At 47.6% G+C, this 15,823-nt stretch overlaps 1 protein-coding gene across 18 annotated transcripts in view; it reads left to right on the top strand.

Moving 5' to 3' along the window:
* RGS6 (regulator of G protein signaling 6) overlaps positions 1-15,823 on the top strand; it is a 390,873-nt gene that overhangs the window by 252,054 nt on the left and 122,996 nt on the right. The gene's annotated exons all lie outside the window — the stretch shown is intronic.

Genomic DNA, 15,823 nt, shown 5'->3' with positions numbered 1-15,823 from the left:
GCAGGAGTCCTGAGTCTGAGCTATATAAGGCCTCAGTCTGAGTGAACTGTTGCTGAAGCAATATCCCATTCTCCTGAGTGGATGCTCAGCCTGGGAGCATTCCAAGTTCTGTTCACAGTCTGACCTGACTATTGCCATGATCCCTGCTAGACCTGACCTGTCCTATCCTGATCAGCCTTGTCCTGCACTAGCCATAGGACACTTGCCCTGGTCCTCTCTGGAACAGGACCATCTTGTATAAATATCTCTGGGATTTATGGATGGGCCAGCTGCCCAGTATCCAGACAGTACTGAAATGGAAGAGTTCAGTTCCAGATTTTGGCCCCATCACTAGCACAATGCACCACATTCTTCTGGGTAGGCTGAAAAATCCATGGAGGACAGATCTATCAATGGCTACTAAGCTGGTGGCTATAGGCCACCTCCAGCCTCAGAGGCAAGATGCCTCTAAATACCAGTTGCAGGGGAGCAACAGCAGGAGAGAGGACATGCCAGTGGCATCTGGTGGGCCACCTTGTGAAACAGGATGTTGGACTGGACCTTGGGCCTGATCAGTCCGGACTGATGCAGGCTAGGGGGGTGCAAGGAACGGTTCCATTCTAGGAGCGCCGAACCAGTTCCATGGACTGGCGTTTGAGCCAGTCCAAAGGTGAGGGTGGTGGATAACTTTTAAGGGCGGAGGAGCGTGCTCTTACCCCTCCCACTGTGTTCCCCCACCAGCGCTGTATATTCAAACAGTCTGGCGGGGCGGCAGCGTACCTCCTTCCAACCCGTTGCTTCCTCAGATGACATGTGCACGCGCACCGGGAACTTCCACTCACTTCTGGTCCGAGGAAGCAATGGGGCGGCAGGGAGTTACGCTGCCGCTCCTCCGGACTGTTTGAATACACAGCGCCAGCAGGGGAAATGCGGCGGGAGGGGTAAGAGCACCCTCCCCCTCCCTTAAAGTTATCCACACACACCCCACCTTTGGACCGGCAGGTGCTAGTTCTGTGCACATCCCTAATGCAGGCAGCACTGCTACTAACCCCCCAAGATGCAACATGCTTAAAATGAAGAGAACACTATGGTGGCTCAAACAGGCTGTGCTGCTGTTTTCGCTCTTGCTAGCAGAGAATGGAGCAATCACCCCCTGCTGCTAGTGAGACTGAAGCAATGACTGCACTTTCAGATGGAAGTGCTTGGGATTTTTCAAGGTGACCTGAGCAGTTCTTTACATATGTATCACAGGAAAATAGCATCACTTGTTTGTTTATTATTTTGCATATTTTAATACCGCCCCAGTATTTTAATATACGTCTCTGTTGTGGCATAGCATGACAAGACAAGGAGATCCCATGTCTGCTGGAGCAGTTACTCTCCTGCCTGCGGCTCCTGCCTGTGACTTCCAGCAGCATCTGGTGGGCCACTGTGCGAAACAGGATGCTGGACTAGATGGGCCTTGGGCCTGATCCAGCAGGGCTGTTCTTATGTACAAAACTGCAGCCCCATTTACACATTGGACAGCCAGTCCCCCACCTTCTGTCTTACTGTTGCACCTAAAAAGAGGGTCAGAGAAACAGATGCTGAAGATGCTATGCCCCAGCCTTATCCTAGCCTAAGACTTATCTTTGGAGCAAGAAGGCTCCGGTCTTTCCTACCCAAACTGGGAAATAGGCTTTGGTATAGGAAGAAAGGGAGGCAGTGTACTGGAGACTGGTTTCCAAAGATGGGCGAAAGGGAAATCATGTATTCTTGACCTTCATCTCTAGCAGGCTGCAGTCATCCATTCAGCAACTCCAGGGCAAAACCCGCTGCTGCCCCTTGTGCTCTGCCAACAGCAATAGGTTCAGTAATGAATGGGAGGGTGACTAGTGTGGGGGTTTACATCGTCTCCCTCCCCTTCTTTCTAGGGCTGTCACCTTTGGATAGAGAGTTTCCTGAAAGTGGTCTTAAAAAATCAATCCAGCGGTGGAGAAAAGTGGATTGTGGAGCAGGGTAGATAAGAAGCTACGTCATACCAAATTGTTCCATCGGTCCATCTAGCTCAGTATTGTCTAGTCTGATGGGCAATGGCTCTCCAGGGTTTCGGACAGCAGTTTTTCCTAGCCTTACCTGGAGGTACTTTACAACTGAGCTGTGGCCCCATCTCATAAGGGTGGAGAGGAGTTGCAACAGAAAACCAGCTGGCAAGTAAAGGGTTAAGCTTCTCTTATTTTATTAAGCACCTGCTGTTTCTCAGCTGAGGGAAGGGGAGAAGGGAAAACATTGGTTAGGGCTATCTATATGATGTGCCTACTAGGAGAGGAGATAAGGGAAAACAATGCCCTAACCAACCATTCTTCAATGGTTCCTTCAGCCACTCCCAGATAGGGAGGGTTCCTTCAGAAGCAGGGATGGCTGACCCATGAGGTGATGGAAGGGGACGGCCTGAGACATCACCTGCACCATGGGCAACAAGTATGGGTGCCTCGCTCTGTCCCCCAACACCCACAGGCATCACCTCACCTGCCTTCAGGTCCTATCTGGAAGAGGACCTCTCTAGTTCCTCACTGCCCTGCATCCCTCACCCACGTCACCTTTCCCATCTCCTGGCTGCAGGCAAGCTGGGGTTTTGTTTTGTTTGTTTTATCATTTTTCTGTGCCATCTGACATGTGCATCCTGAGGCATCCCTGACATGTGCAACGCTAGTACAGCGTGGTGTAGTGGTTAGAGTACTCAGTTAGGACCAGTAGGACCCGAGTGCAAATCCCCATTCAGCCATGAAAGTTTCTGGGTGACTTTGGGCCAGTCACTTCTCTTTCAGCCTAACCTACTTTGCAGGGTTGTTGTGAGGAGGAACCTAAGTATGTAGTATACCACTCTGAGCTCCTTGGAGGATGAGTGGGATATAAAATGTAAAAAAATAAAATAATAAAGTTAAAATACAATATGAAAGACACAATAAAATGATTAAAACAATTATAACAAAATCAAATAAAACTATTTGAAAGTCTAATAAAACCAGTGCATCTTAAGGGTCTTTTAAAAAAGAGCCCGAGATGGACGAACTCTGATTTTTAACAGGGAGTGCATCCCAGAGCGCTGGGGCAGCCACAGAGAAGGCCCAGTCCTGAGTAGCCACCAAACGAGCCGGTGGTTTCCATAACCAAATCTTCCCAGATGATCTTAATAGGTGGCAGGGTTCATGACAAAGGAGGCTCTCTCTTAAATATCCTGGACCCAAGTCATTCAGAGCTTTATAGGTAATAACCAGCACTTTGTATTTGGCTCAGAAACATATTGGCAGCCAGTGTGGTTCTTTAAGAACGGTGCTGTATGGTCCCTTCAGGTTATCCCAAAGACCAGTCTGGCTGCCGCATTCTGCACCAACTGTAGTGCCTGGACTATGTACAAAGCCCTACATAAAGTGCATTATAGTAGTCAACCCTGGGGGTTACCAGCATATGTACCACTGTTTTAAGTTCATTTTCCTCCAGAAATGGGCGTAGCTGACATATCAGCTGAAGCTGATAAAAAGCGCTCCTGGCCATAGTCTCAACCTGAGAAACCAGAGAGAGTTTTGGATTCAGGATCACTCCCAAACTATGTACTTGTTCATTCAGGGGGAGTGTAATCCCATCCAGAACAGGCAGATCTAAACCATCTGTCAAGTTCTGACCCGTCACAGTCAGTACCTCCATCTTATTTGGATTTAATTGTTATACCTCATCCAGGCCATTACCACCTTCAGGCAGGGATTTAGGGAAAGTATGCCATAACATAAGAACATAAGAACAGCCCTGCTGGATCAGGCTCAAGGCCCATCTAGTCCAGCATCCTGTTTCGCACAGTGGCCCACCAGATGCCACTGGAAGCCACAGGCAGGAGTTGAGGGCGTGCCCTCTCTCCTGCCATTGCTCCCCTGCAACTGGTACTCAGAGGCACACCCTTGAGGCTGGAGGTGGCCCACAGCCCTCTGACTAGTAGCCATTGATAGACCTCTCCTCCATGAAGTCATCCAAACCCCTCTTAAAGCCATCCAGGTTGTTGGCCGTTACCACATCCTGTGGCAGAGAGTTCCACAAGTGGATCACGCGTTGTGTGAAAAAGTACTTCCGTTTGTTGGTCCTAGACCTCCTGGCAATCAATTTCATGGAGTGACCCCTGGTTCTAGTGTTGTGTGAGAGGGAAAAGAATCTATCTCTCTCCACTTTCTCCACGCCATGCATGATTTTATAGACCTCTATCATGTCTCCCCGCAGTCGTCTTTTTTCTAAACTAAAAAGCCCCAGGTGTTGTAGTCTTGCCTCGTAAGAAAAGTGCTCTAGGCCCCTGATCATCTTGGTTGCCCTCTTCTGTACCTTCTCCAGTTCAACAATGTCCTTTTTAAGATGTGGTGACCAGAATTGTACGCAGTACTCCAGGTGTGGTCGCACCATAGTTTTGTATAAGGGCATTATAACCTGATGAAGTTGATATGGAGAAATACATCTCTTGTCATCAGCATATTAATAACACCCTGTGCCAAATCTCCTGATGATCTCTCCCTTACATTAACTCCTGCTTTGCAGAACAACACTCTCCAATCACAGCAGGTGCTTGGACTTTCCAAATTTGAGTTCGAGGGGGCATGTACTAGCCCTCTCACAACCCTAGGTAACACTGCTGGATGTGAACTTGTGGAATCAATGTGAGCAGAACAGAACCGCTTCTTTGCCACCTGCATTACCAGAGCATATCTGGTAATCTTCAAATGTGCTCTGTGTTTTAATCTATCAGATTCACTTTGAGCCTTCCTCCACTTGCGCTCTAGTCATCTACTTCACTGTTTCAGCTTCAGTTTTAAAGCTCAGACTGGCAAGGCAGCAGGTGGTAAGGGACACTTTTAGCGTTGAGCAGCAGCTTCTGTTGCCCTGCTTTGCTGGGTGGGTGGCTTTTGCACTCCCCACCCCCACTCCATGCACAAGCCTGTTGATGGAAGAGAGATCCATCCATCTAGTGAAGGGGGGGCAACAAAGTCACTGCTGCATGTGAAAAGCATTCCCTCACTGGCTACTGCCTCACCTGTCTGAGCTTTAAAGCTCCAGCTTGCCTGCAGCCAGAGATGGAGAAGAGTGGCACCTGTGCAGGAGAGGGATGTGGAGCCAGTCTCAGGGGACATGACAAGCAGCATCTTGGCGTCACCTCGAGCTGTACCAGCCCTGAGCTGGTGGTGCTAACACCACGGTAAAGTGTGCCGTTGAGCTAATGTCGACTCATTAAAACAATCCCAAGGCGGTTTACACAAAAATTAGAAACAAGACTATAAAAATTGCACAATTAAAATATTAAGCTAAAATATTTATTTATTTATTTATTCATTCATTCATTCATTCATTCATTCATTCATTCATTCATTCGATTTTTATACCGCCCTTCCGAAATGGCTCAGGGCGGTTTACAATTAAAACAGAAATCATTAAAAACAATTAAAACAGAGATACAAATATAAATACTAGTTTAAAACATCTTTAAAAACAATTAAACTATCAAAACAATTAAAACCCTGAAAACCAGGTTAACATTAAAAAGATGAAAACTGATTAAAAACCCTGAAAGGCAAGGCCAAACAGATGGGTTTTAAGGGCTCTCTTGAAGGTTAGTAAGGAATCAAGATTACGAATTTCTGCTGGGAGTGCATTCCACGGCCCGGGAGCAGCTACAGAGAAGGCCCACCTCTGAGTCGCCACCAAACGAACCGGTGACAACTGGAGACTGACCTCCCCAGATGACCTTAACGTGCGGTGGGGATCATGTAAAAGAAGGCGCTCTCTAAGATATCTTGGACCCAAGCCGTTCAGGGCTTTGAAGGTAATAACCAGCACTTTGTATTTTGCCCGGAAACATATTGGCAGCCAGTGTAACTGTTTCAAAACAGGCATCATATGGTCTCTCCGGGTTGCCCCAGAGACCAATCTGGCTGCCGCATTCTGAACTAACTGAAGTTTCCGGACTAAAATATGAAACAAATCTGACTAAAAAGATTTAAAACACAATCATAAAAACTGTACAAAATACAAAGAAGCAGCAGTAGAGACAGTCATATAAAAGCCTGGGTAAAAGGCCAAGATTTAACATGCTTTTTAAAAACTCTGATGGAGACCGAGGAGCGAATAGCCACTGGGAGAGCATTCCAGAGTCTGGGGGCAGCAACAGAGAAGGCCCTGTCCCGCATGCACGACAGCCAAGCCTCCCTCATTGTCGGCTTTAAAGGTCAAAACCAGCACCTTGAATTGGACCCGGAAACAAACTGGTAGCCAGTGCAGCTATTTCAAAATGGGTGTAATGTGATCCCAGCTGGCAGATCCAGATAAAACCCTAGCTGCCACATTTTGCACTAGCTACAGTTTCCGGATATTCTTCAAGGGCAGCCCCACATAGAGTGCATTACAGTAATCCAGGCGTGATGTGACTAAGGCATGGGTAACTGTGGCCAGATCTGCCTTCTCGAGAAGGCAGCTGGCGCACTAGTTGAAGCCATGCAAAGGCACCCCTGGCCACCGCCTCCACCTGAGCTTCCAAAAGCAGAGCCAGGTCCAGTAATACCCCCAAGCTGCGTACTTGCTCCTTCAAGGGGAGTGCAACCCTATCCAGAACCGGTGAAATCTCCTCATCCCAATTGGCTCTCCTATTGACCACCATTACCTCCGTCTTGTCTGGATTCAGTCTCAGTTTATTAGCCCACATCCAACCCATCACAGCCTCCAGCCCCCAATTCAGGAAATCCACTGCCTCCCTAGGATCAGGTGACAAGGAGAGATAGAGCTGAGTGTCATCTGCATATTGCTGACAACTCAGTCCAAGTCCTCAAGTATCTCTCCCAGAGGTTTCACGTAGATGTTAAACGGCATGGGGGACAAAACTGAACCCTGTGGAATCGCACAGACCAATGGCCATGGAGCTGAGCAATAGCCCCCCAGCACCACCTTCTGGACCCTCCCCCCAAGAAAGGACTGGAGCCTTTCTTGGGGGACACAGTACCTCCAATTCCCACAGTACCTCCAATTCCTGCAACGCAGTGCCTCCGATTCCCATACTCGAGAGGCAGTCCAGAAGAATACTATGGTTGATGGTATCGAATGCCGCTGAGAGGTCCAGCAGAACCAACAGGGATGCACTCCCCTGTCTAGTATTCAGCGTAGGTCATCCACTACAGTGACCAAGGCAGTTTCAATCCTATATCCGGGGCAGAAGCCAGATTGAAAAGGGTCCAGATAATCTGTATCATTCAAGACCCTTTGCAGCTGAGATGCCACCACACACTCGATCACCTTGCCCAAAAAGGGAAGCTTAGAGACAGGTTTATATTTATCAGAGTTGGAGGGATCAAGGGAGGGCTTTTTAAATAATGGTCTTACCATCGCCTCCTTGAGGCATGATGGCATCCTGCCCTCCCTTAATGAAGCATTAATAATCACCTCCAACCATCTGCCTGTACCCTCCCTGGCAGCTTTTATTAGCCATGAATGGCAAGGGTCAAGAGCACACGATGTCGCCCGCACACAGCCCAGAATCTTGTCCACATCCTCAGGCTGCACCATCTGAAAAGAATCCAACACAATAGGACCAGATGGTACCAAAGGCAGGTCTACCGGAACTGCCAAAACTCTGGAGTCCAAATCAGCACGGATGCGAGCAATGCATTTATCTGCAAAGTGATACGCAAACTGATCACAACGGGGCTGTAGATGATTCCTCCCCCATTACCTGGGGGGATGTGTGGAGCAATGTCTTTGCTACATGAAACAGTTCCACTGGTCTGCACTGAGCAGATGCAATGGAGGCAGAGAAAAAGCATTTCTTCACCACCCCCACCGCCACGGAGTAGTCCCTAAAATGGGCTCTAGCCCATGTTTGGTCAGATTTGGCACAACTCTTCCTCCAGCATCGTTCCAGCCATCGCCCAAGTTGTTTCATCGCCCTAAGCTCTGAGGAAAACCAAGTAGCACAACAGGCTCCACCAAGCCTGAGAGGGCATTTAGGAGAAACTGTGTCAGCCCAAGCTGTCTCTCCATTCCAGAGATTCACCAGGGCCTTGACAGGGTCACCAGCTCTGGATACTGGAAACTCCCCAAGGGCCATCTGGAAACCAAGCGGATCCATAAGCCTCTGGGGGCGGACCATTCTTATTGGTCCACCACCCCTGCAGAGGGCAGATGGAGCAGTCAAACTAAACCCCACCAGGTGGTGATCTGTCCATGACAAGGTGGTGATCTCAAACTCTCCCACCTCCAGATCATTTGTTCCCCGGTCGGCAAACCAAGTTTGTCCTGCCATGTAGGTAGGGCCCGATACCAGCTGAGATAGACCCATGGTTGCCATGGAGGCCATGAAATCCTGAGCTGCACCTACTAGGGGGGCCTCAGTGTGGACATTGAAATCCCCCCAGACAAGTTTGGGGGAACCCAAAGCCACTTCCGAGACCACCCCCGCCAGCTCAGGTAGGGAGACTGAAGTGCAGCGGTGTGGTTGGTACACCAGCAGAATCCCCAGCCTATCTCAGAAGCCCACCCTCAAGGACAAACACTTTAAATTCTGAGATTGCCTGACTGGGCACCTGGAAATGGGAAAGATCTCTTGATAGATTACTGCAGCACCACCTCCCTGACCCTCTGGGTGGGGCTGCTGCATGATCAGGAAGGACAGAGCTGAGAGAGACCAACTCCACCCAGATTATCCAATCAGGTCTCCGTCACACATACCAGGTCAGCATGCTCATCCTCAATCAAATCGTGGATGAGAGTTGTTTTAGCGTTGACTGACCTGGCATTCAACAGCATCACCCTAATCCTAGAGGAAGCGTTCTCAGAGCTCCCTGGGGTCAGAGGGTTGGGAGAAGAGCTGGGAAAAGGAACAGGCCTCAATTCCCTGGACCATTTCCCCCTGTAATGGCCTGTCTAACTCCCACCGCCATTACCTCCCTCTGCCTGCTACCCATGATATTGCTGCCCTCAGACCATCCCCACTTTTCTGCTCTCCCAGACACATCTCCTCAGCCCTACCAACCACAGCTCCTCTGTTTGATAAAAACCAGGTTCAGGACTCATGCAGTCAAACTCTCGTACTGGCTTCTTGATGGAAAAACAAAAGGAAGGTCTACTAAGGCCCCAGGCAGCTCAGCCCACAGCTGAGAGCCACAAGGACAAGATCCCTTGGCCCAGCCTGCTCTTTGTAGCAGGAGCAGCAGCAGCCCCAAAGATGACACACCTGGAGCAAGGTGGGGCAGAGGCAAACATCAGAGTCAGTGCCCTGCCCAAGCTGTTCTCTCTTCCTTCTTTTGGTAGAATGTTGTCTTTGGTAGAATATGGGAGGGGTTTACCATTGCCTCCTCCCATGCAGTATGAGATGATGCCTTTTGGCATCTTCCTATATCGCTGCTGCCCAGTATAGGTGTTTCACAGGAACACAGGAAGCTGCCATATACTGAGTCAGAACATAGGTCCATCTCGCTCAGTATTGTCTACACAGACTGGCAGCAGCTTCCCCAAGGTTGCAGGCAGGAATCTCTCTCAGCTCTATCTTGGAGAAGCCAGGGAAGGAACCTGGAACCTAGATGCTCTTCCCAGAACGATTCCATCCCCTGAGGGAAATATCTGACAGTGCTCACACTTCTAGTCTCCCTTTCATATGCAACCAGGGTGGACCCTGCTTAGCTAAGGGGACAAGTCATGCTTGCTACCACAAGACAGCTCTCTTCCTTTCCATAGTCTGGGAAACATTCCAGCGGGGATTTGAACCAGTAACCATTGGCTTGCTAGTCAAATCATTTCCCCGCTGCATCGTTAGGTGGCTTAACACCACAGTATCCAGTGGATAAAATTACCAGAAGCCATCACATCTGCCCACAAAATCAGTTGTTGCTTTTTCCAGGACTCATCTGTTGCCCCAACATGGAATATTGATTAATTTGCATCGATATCTCCTTAAGCACCATTGAAAGCCCTTTCTCCTTTTGTTTCACACCCATATTCCAGATCATTAGTTTCTATATATTCTAGGACACCCTCTAGTGGCACATTCTGCTGCTGCAGTTATCTGTTTAAAAACATTGCTTTTTCACTGCAAACACATACACCTTTTTTTAAAAAATGAAAGCTAAGCTTATCAGAATTCTAATAAGAATTTGACTTGCACATGAATCCTTTTTAGTCACCTGGAACAAACAGAACACTGAGTAGCTTCCTGCCTGGATATAATGGGTTTGGGGTCTGAAATGATCAGCTGCAATTGACACTTGCATCTCTGAGTACACTTAATAGGGAGTCGGTCCTGTTGGAGTCAGTGGCACTTGTACATAAAAATGCCTGGCACTTAACCTGCCTTTAACCAATGATGAAGTGGGGAAGGGGGAGTTATATAGAGCATCTCTGGAAGATGCTTTGTCCCAACTGCTTCTTTGCAATACCTATAACACAGAGGTCATCTGATTTTTCACATTATCTGACATGTGATCATATAATCCACCTTCCTAAAGCTCCTTTGCTTTTGATAACCAACTAAAAATACAAAACGGGGGACCTTTTCAAAGCCTGCTTGCTGCTTTTGATGCAACAAGTTATCATTCACTTCCATAAAGTTGAATACCTCTTTTGAATGCCTGGGACATAATAGCCGTTTTCCGAGATTCAAAGGGTGTGTAGACTGAACATACATGGTGAGGTAGCAGAAATGCAGTGACAGGCCCTGCCCCTGACCTACACAAGGTCAGCCTGCTGTCCACATAGAGCCCACACACATATAAACTGAGCACATAAGCACTGTAGGCATGATCAGGAATTCTGCAAAAAGCAGTGCTCCTGATTATGCAGGCAAGTCTAAGAACATACCGCTTGCACATGCATAAGATCTGTTGAATTAGTAGACTGAATGTGCACAGGTCAAGGACAGGGCCTGTTGTTATGATCCAGCTCCCCCCATTCAGTTTATAGCCTCTGGATGTCCAAAAGGGCTACTGCATCAGATCATTGGCCCATCTAACCCTGGGCTGCACAACTTTGGCCTTCCAGTTGTTTTTGGACTACAGCTTCCATCATCCTCAGCTACAGTGGGCAATAGTCAGGAATATAGGAGTTGTAGTGCAACATCTGCAGGAGGACCAAAGTTGTGCAGCTCTCATCTAGCCCAGCATAGTCTACTCTATTAGCAGCAGCTCTCTAAGGGCTCCAGCAGAGGTCTTTCCAGGTCTTTGAGCCCGAAACGTTTCGGAGGCCATTATAGAAGCCTCTGGAATGTTTCGGCCACCGGAGCCATTTTGGAGCCGGTGGGGGTGTTCCCTTAAGGGGAGGGGAGGGTGCACTTACCCCTCCCACCGCATTTCCCCTGCCAACGCTCTGTTGAATCAAAGCTCCTTGGGGTGGCAGTACCGGGCACACATACTTCCGGCCGAGGACGGCAATAGGGCGGCAGGGAGGTACGCTGCCACCCTGAGGGGCTTTGATACAATGGAGCACCGGTGGAGGAAATGCGGTGGGAGGGGTAAGTGCACCCTTCCCCGCCCTTAAGGGAGCACCCCCACCGCCTCCAGAACGCAGAGGAGCAGTTCCAGGCACATCCCTACTTTGCACTAGAGATGCCATGGCTCAATCCTGGGGCCTTTTGCATGGCCAAGCACACGTTCTACCACTGAGCTGCTGCGCTTCCCCAAATACTTCCTGTCCATGCGTTTGTACTTCATGCAAGTCATTGTATGTAATTTTGTAAATTGCATACAATGACTTGCAGTTTGCAAAGATGCTTTAACTTTTCAAACCCTTTGCTCAGAACCCGAGGATTTTCTGATACTTCCAGTATTGCTCTGGACATTTTTGATGTTCTGTTTCTAGGGTAGACAATTTAATTCTGTTGGTTTTATTTAGAATTTTTAAATGGTGAGGAGAGAGCTGGGCACAAGCAACCTTCGCTGATCTTGGTGGACCTTGCAATGTAACCCAGTCTCCTTAAATTGGTTGATCATCTAAAGTGGGACACAAAAGTCTCACTGTGGTGATTCAAATCCATTATGTCTATATTTCTTACATTCTCTCAGACTGAACGTTCCATTTTATTTTCTCTTGCCTTGACTGCCTTGCTATTTATCATTCTGACAGACGCTTGTCTCCTAAAAACACTAGGTACCATTTACAGGGAACAGTGGGGCCTAATATATAAAAGAGGAAATAGTTGGAAATATAGAGCTGTTATCCTGTCTCTCCAATACTCAGTTAGATGAATGGCCAACTTTACAGCTTGTGATCGGATTCTTGGTTCTGGCTGTCAGTGTTCTGTAACTTCACCTATTGCTGCTGGAAAGGAGAGATGAAAGCAGTGCCTCCACTGACTGGTCGAATAAGGAAGGGATAAGCAGATCTCCCAGTTGCTGCCTCTTTATGTAGTGTTGGGTAGGGGAGAAACAGGACCACCCAGAGACGGATGTTTGGGACAATCTGAAAATTTGAAAAATAAATCAAATATTATAAAACAGCATTAGAATGGGAGAGATAACAGTAGGTGACTATTCTTATGTGAGGCTTAATTCATGAGATAAGAACAGTGTTAATTAGTCCTGTAATAATATTGCCTGCGTGGATATGGGAACAGAGCAGGCATGATCTGGCTTTATTGAAGGGTCAGGTCCCTGTGTTTGTGTCTCTCCCATGTGACCTGTTGATTAGTCATTATTTCAGATTCGGGGGTGGCGGGTGGCTTCCTGTAAGAACAGGCCTAGCCTGTGAGAGGGAAGTTTCATTGTCCAGGATGAGCTGTAGGCCGTTGGTGGCATGCTGGAGTGTTTTAGCTAGGAGCTCAAAGGTGCCCGCCAGTCATGTTCTTGTCGCTTTCTCTTTGGCGTTTGTCCTATGGGAAGTTATTCCTGAGGACCAGTCTGGCCTTGTCAATCTGTCTTCTCACTTCATTGGGTACGTATTGTAATCTTAGGAGTGGCTGGTGTAAATTCTTCAGATGGAAGGTTGTGTCTGAGCTAGAACAAATGTGATTGTATCATAGGGCTTGACTGTAAAACGATAAATCATCTGTTATGTTCTGAGTGGAAGATGGAAGCAGATAGATATGTGTAGTGGTTGATGAGATTCCAGTATAAGGTAGTGCTTATATGTCCATCATGTGGTTACATTGTGCGGTCCAGAAAGTGAACTAGTTGCATTGACTCAACACAACTCATGTTGATGGTGGAAGTTGTTGACGTCATGGTGGATAAGTCTGCCGTGAAAATGTTGCCATACTATAGAACCATACGAGTGCCCATGTCAGTGCCATTGACCTGAGGATAAAAGTTGTCCCCTAATCTGAAATAATTGTTTCTAGGAAACAGGGGCAAAGGTTGGCAGCCTGATTTGCTGTAATCTGGGGTGATAGCTTATCAGGGGTGATAGCTTGTAGTTCATCTTTGTGGGGGATATTGGTGTAGAGGGTCTTGGCATTCATGGCTGCTAGAATGGTGTTCTCTGGCAGATTGTCAGTAAATTTACTATGAACAGTATCCTACAGTCTATTGACAGCCACTGTTACTACCTTTTCCTTGAGTAAAATAAGGTATAATAACTTTGGGGGGAAATTATTGTATCTTTTGTATTAATAATGTCTATAGCAACTGTCTTTGTCAAAACAGACATCAGTTCTTCCATCTGCTTCGGTTTGGAACTATGCAATTGAGGGCTAATGCTTGCTGTTGCTTTTCAGGGAAGAGAGCTGGTCTCGTGGTAGCAAGCATGACTTGTCCCCTTAGCTAAGCAGGGTCTGCTCTGGTTGCATACGAAAGGGAGACTAGAAGTGTGATCACTGTAAGATATACCCCTTAGGGAATGGAGCCACTCTGAGAAGCATCTAGGTTCCTAGTTCGTTCCCTGGCATCTCCAAGATAGGGCTGAAAGAGATTCCTGCCTGCAACCTTGGAGAAGCCGCTGCCAGTCTGTGTAGACAATACTGAGTGAGATGGACCTATGTTCTGACTCAGTATATGGCAGCTTCCTATGTCCTGTGTGCTAAGAAAGGCACCACAACTAGTATATTAAAGAGCATGTGCAAGGGGCAGAGACTTGGGAAGGAAGACACTGATCCTAGAAGGGATCATGGTGCATTAGATTAGCTGCTTTGGAACATTCACTCTGGCTGTTAAGAGATAAGGAGTCAGAGGTTCTCTGAAGAATTTAGTCTTTGATGCGTGCCCATGGGAATTTAGGAGTTAGTCAACCCCAGACATATTGCAGAAAGCATGCTTGTTCAGCAGTTTTAGAAAACTGCCATTGAATCAAGGGATGCCATCTGATGCAGCCCCATAGTCATTAAAAAAGGACTTGGTTGGATTAATAGGGGGCGGTGGGGGGGTGCAAAGCTACGTCTGTCTTCTTGATTAATGCTGATCAGACACATGTGCATTAGCAATGACAGTAATTAACAGGGGAAGGAAAAGCTTGTCATTATCCCAAGGGTGAGTAATCATTTTTGGCAGGTGATAATTAATGGTCTGGCAAAGTCAGCAGAAAGATAATCTGTCAGCCTTGAGGAAAACCGGGATGCCACTATAAACATCTCCTGCTTTCCTTTCTTGGCAGCTCTCTGGAATTCTTTGGGCATTTATAAAGAAGCACACAAGGAGGTGGCATTCTTGCTTATTTTTGTCAAATCCAGTGTGAATCCAATTGTTTTGGAATGTGGGGTTTGGGTTTGGGGGAGGCTGTTCTGAATACATTGTGAGCCGGAGTTGAAAAACTGGCTGCTCTCCCAAACACGAAGTAGCTTGAGTTTTTGGTGGGAGGAGGAGACCCTGCTGTGCTTCCCCACCACACACACACACACACACACACTGCTTACAATGAAGTAACAGCTTGCAGGGCTGATGGGAGAATGGAGCACAGCTGCACTGGGGCAAGATACATGTATGTGCAGAATCAGAGGGTCTTGCCCTGGTGTGATTGCATTAGATAGTCCAAGCCTCCTAACCCACCTGCCCTGATGCAAGATCGAAGTCCCGCTTGCTACAGCTTATGCCGAAGGAGGGCACCTGAACTCCAAAACCCTACTGTAGAGAGAAAAGATTAGAAATGGACTTGTTGGATCAGCTCCAACCAGGCCAGTGCTCTGTTTCCAAGATGCAGCCAGCCCAATAGAGGCTCACAAGCAGGTCACGGGGTAACAGCCATTCTTCTTTTCTCTCCCAGGCCAGGCATTACTGTACTCAGCAGAAAGCTGTTTCTGAACATGAAGGTTGCATCATGGGTAATAGTTCTGGATAGATTTATCCTCCAATCCTTTTTAAAGCCCAGCTAAGCTCATGGCCTTCATTGTGCCTGCCAACAGTGAATTCTATAAGTTAATTATTGTATGAAGAAGTGATGTGCAGATCACTTCTGCATTTGTTTTTGCTTTTGTCTCTGAAAACATGGGGACAAAAGGGAGGGGATCTAGAGAGTTGGGGGGTAGGAAGGGGGCATGACATATAATCCTGGGCCAAAGGAATGTTAGTTGGGTTTGATGCTCAGGCTGTGACCTTGGGCAAGTCCCTTGTCTTTCATTCTTACTCGTTTGCCAAAATGTACATCGTCTCAGCAAAGGAGTTGAAATTTTGTTTGCTGTTCAGTAATCAGTTTCCTCCTGTTCCTTGTACTTGATCTGTGACTTAGGGCAAGTCTCCATGTAGCCTAGCCTCCTCTTTCAACAGTGGCCAGCTAAATGAATTGGGGAAACTTCCAATCAGGCCACGAGGGCAACAGTGTGGTTTCCCCCCAGCAACCCAGTAGTGGTTTCCTTATTCAGAAGTATAATGCCTCTAAAGCTGGAGGTTCAATTTAGCTGCCATTGCTGGTAGGAGGGACTTCCATGGAGTGGGGT

This window comes from Hemicordylus capensis, chromosome 1 (assembly GCF_027244095.1).
Source record: "Hemicordylus capensis ecotype Gifberg chromosome 1, rHemCap1.1.pri, whole genome shotgun sequence".
Classification (NCBI taxonomy): domain Eukaryota; kingdom Metazoa; phylum Chordata; class Lepidosauria; order Squamata; family Cordylidae; genus Hemicordylus; species Hemicordylus capensis.
Note: the sequence above shows the minus strand (reverse complement) of the source record. Positions and strands in the feature narration are given on the sequence as shown.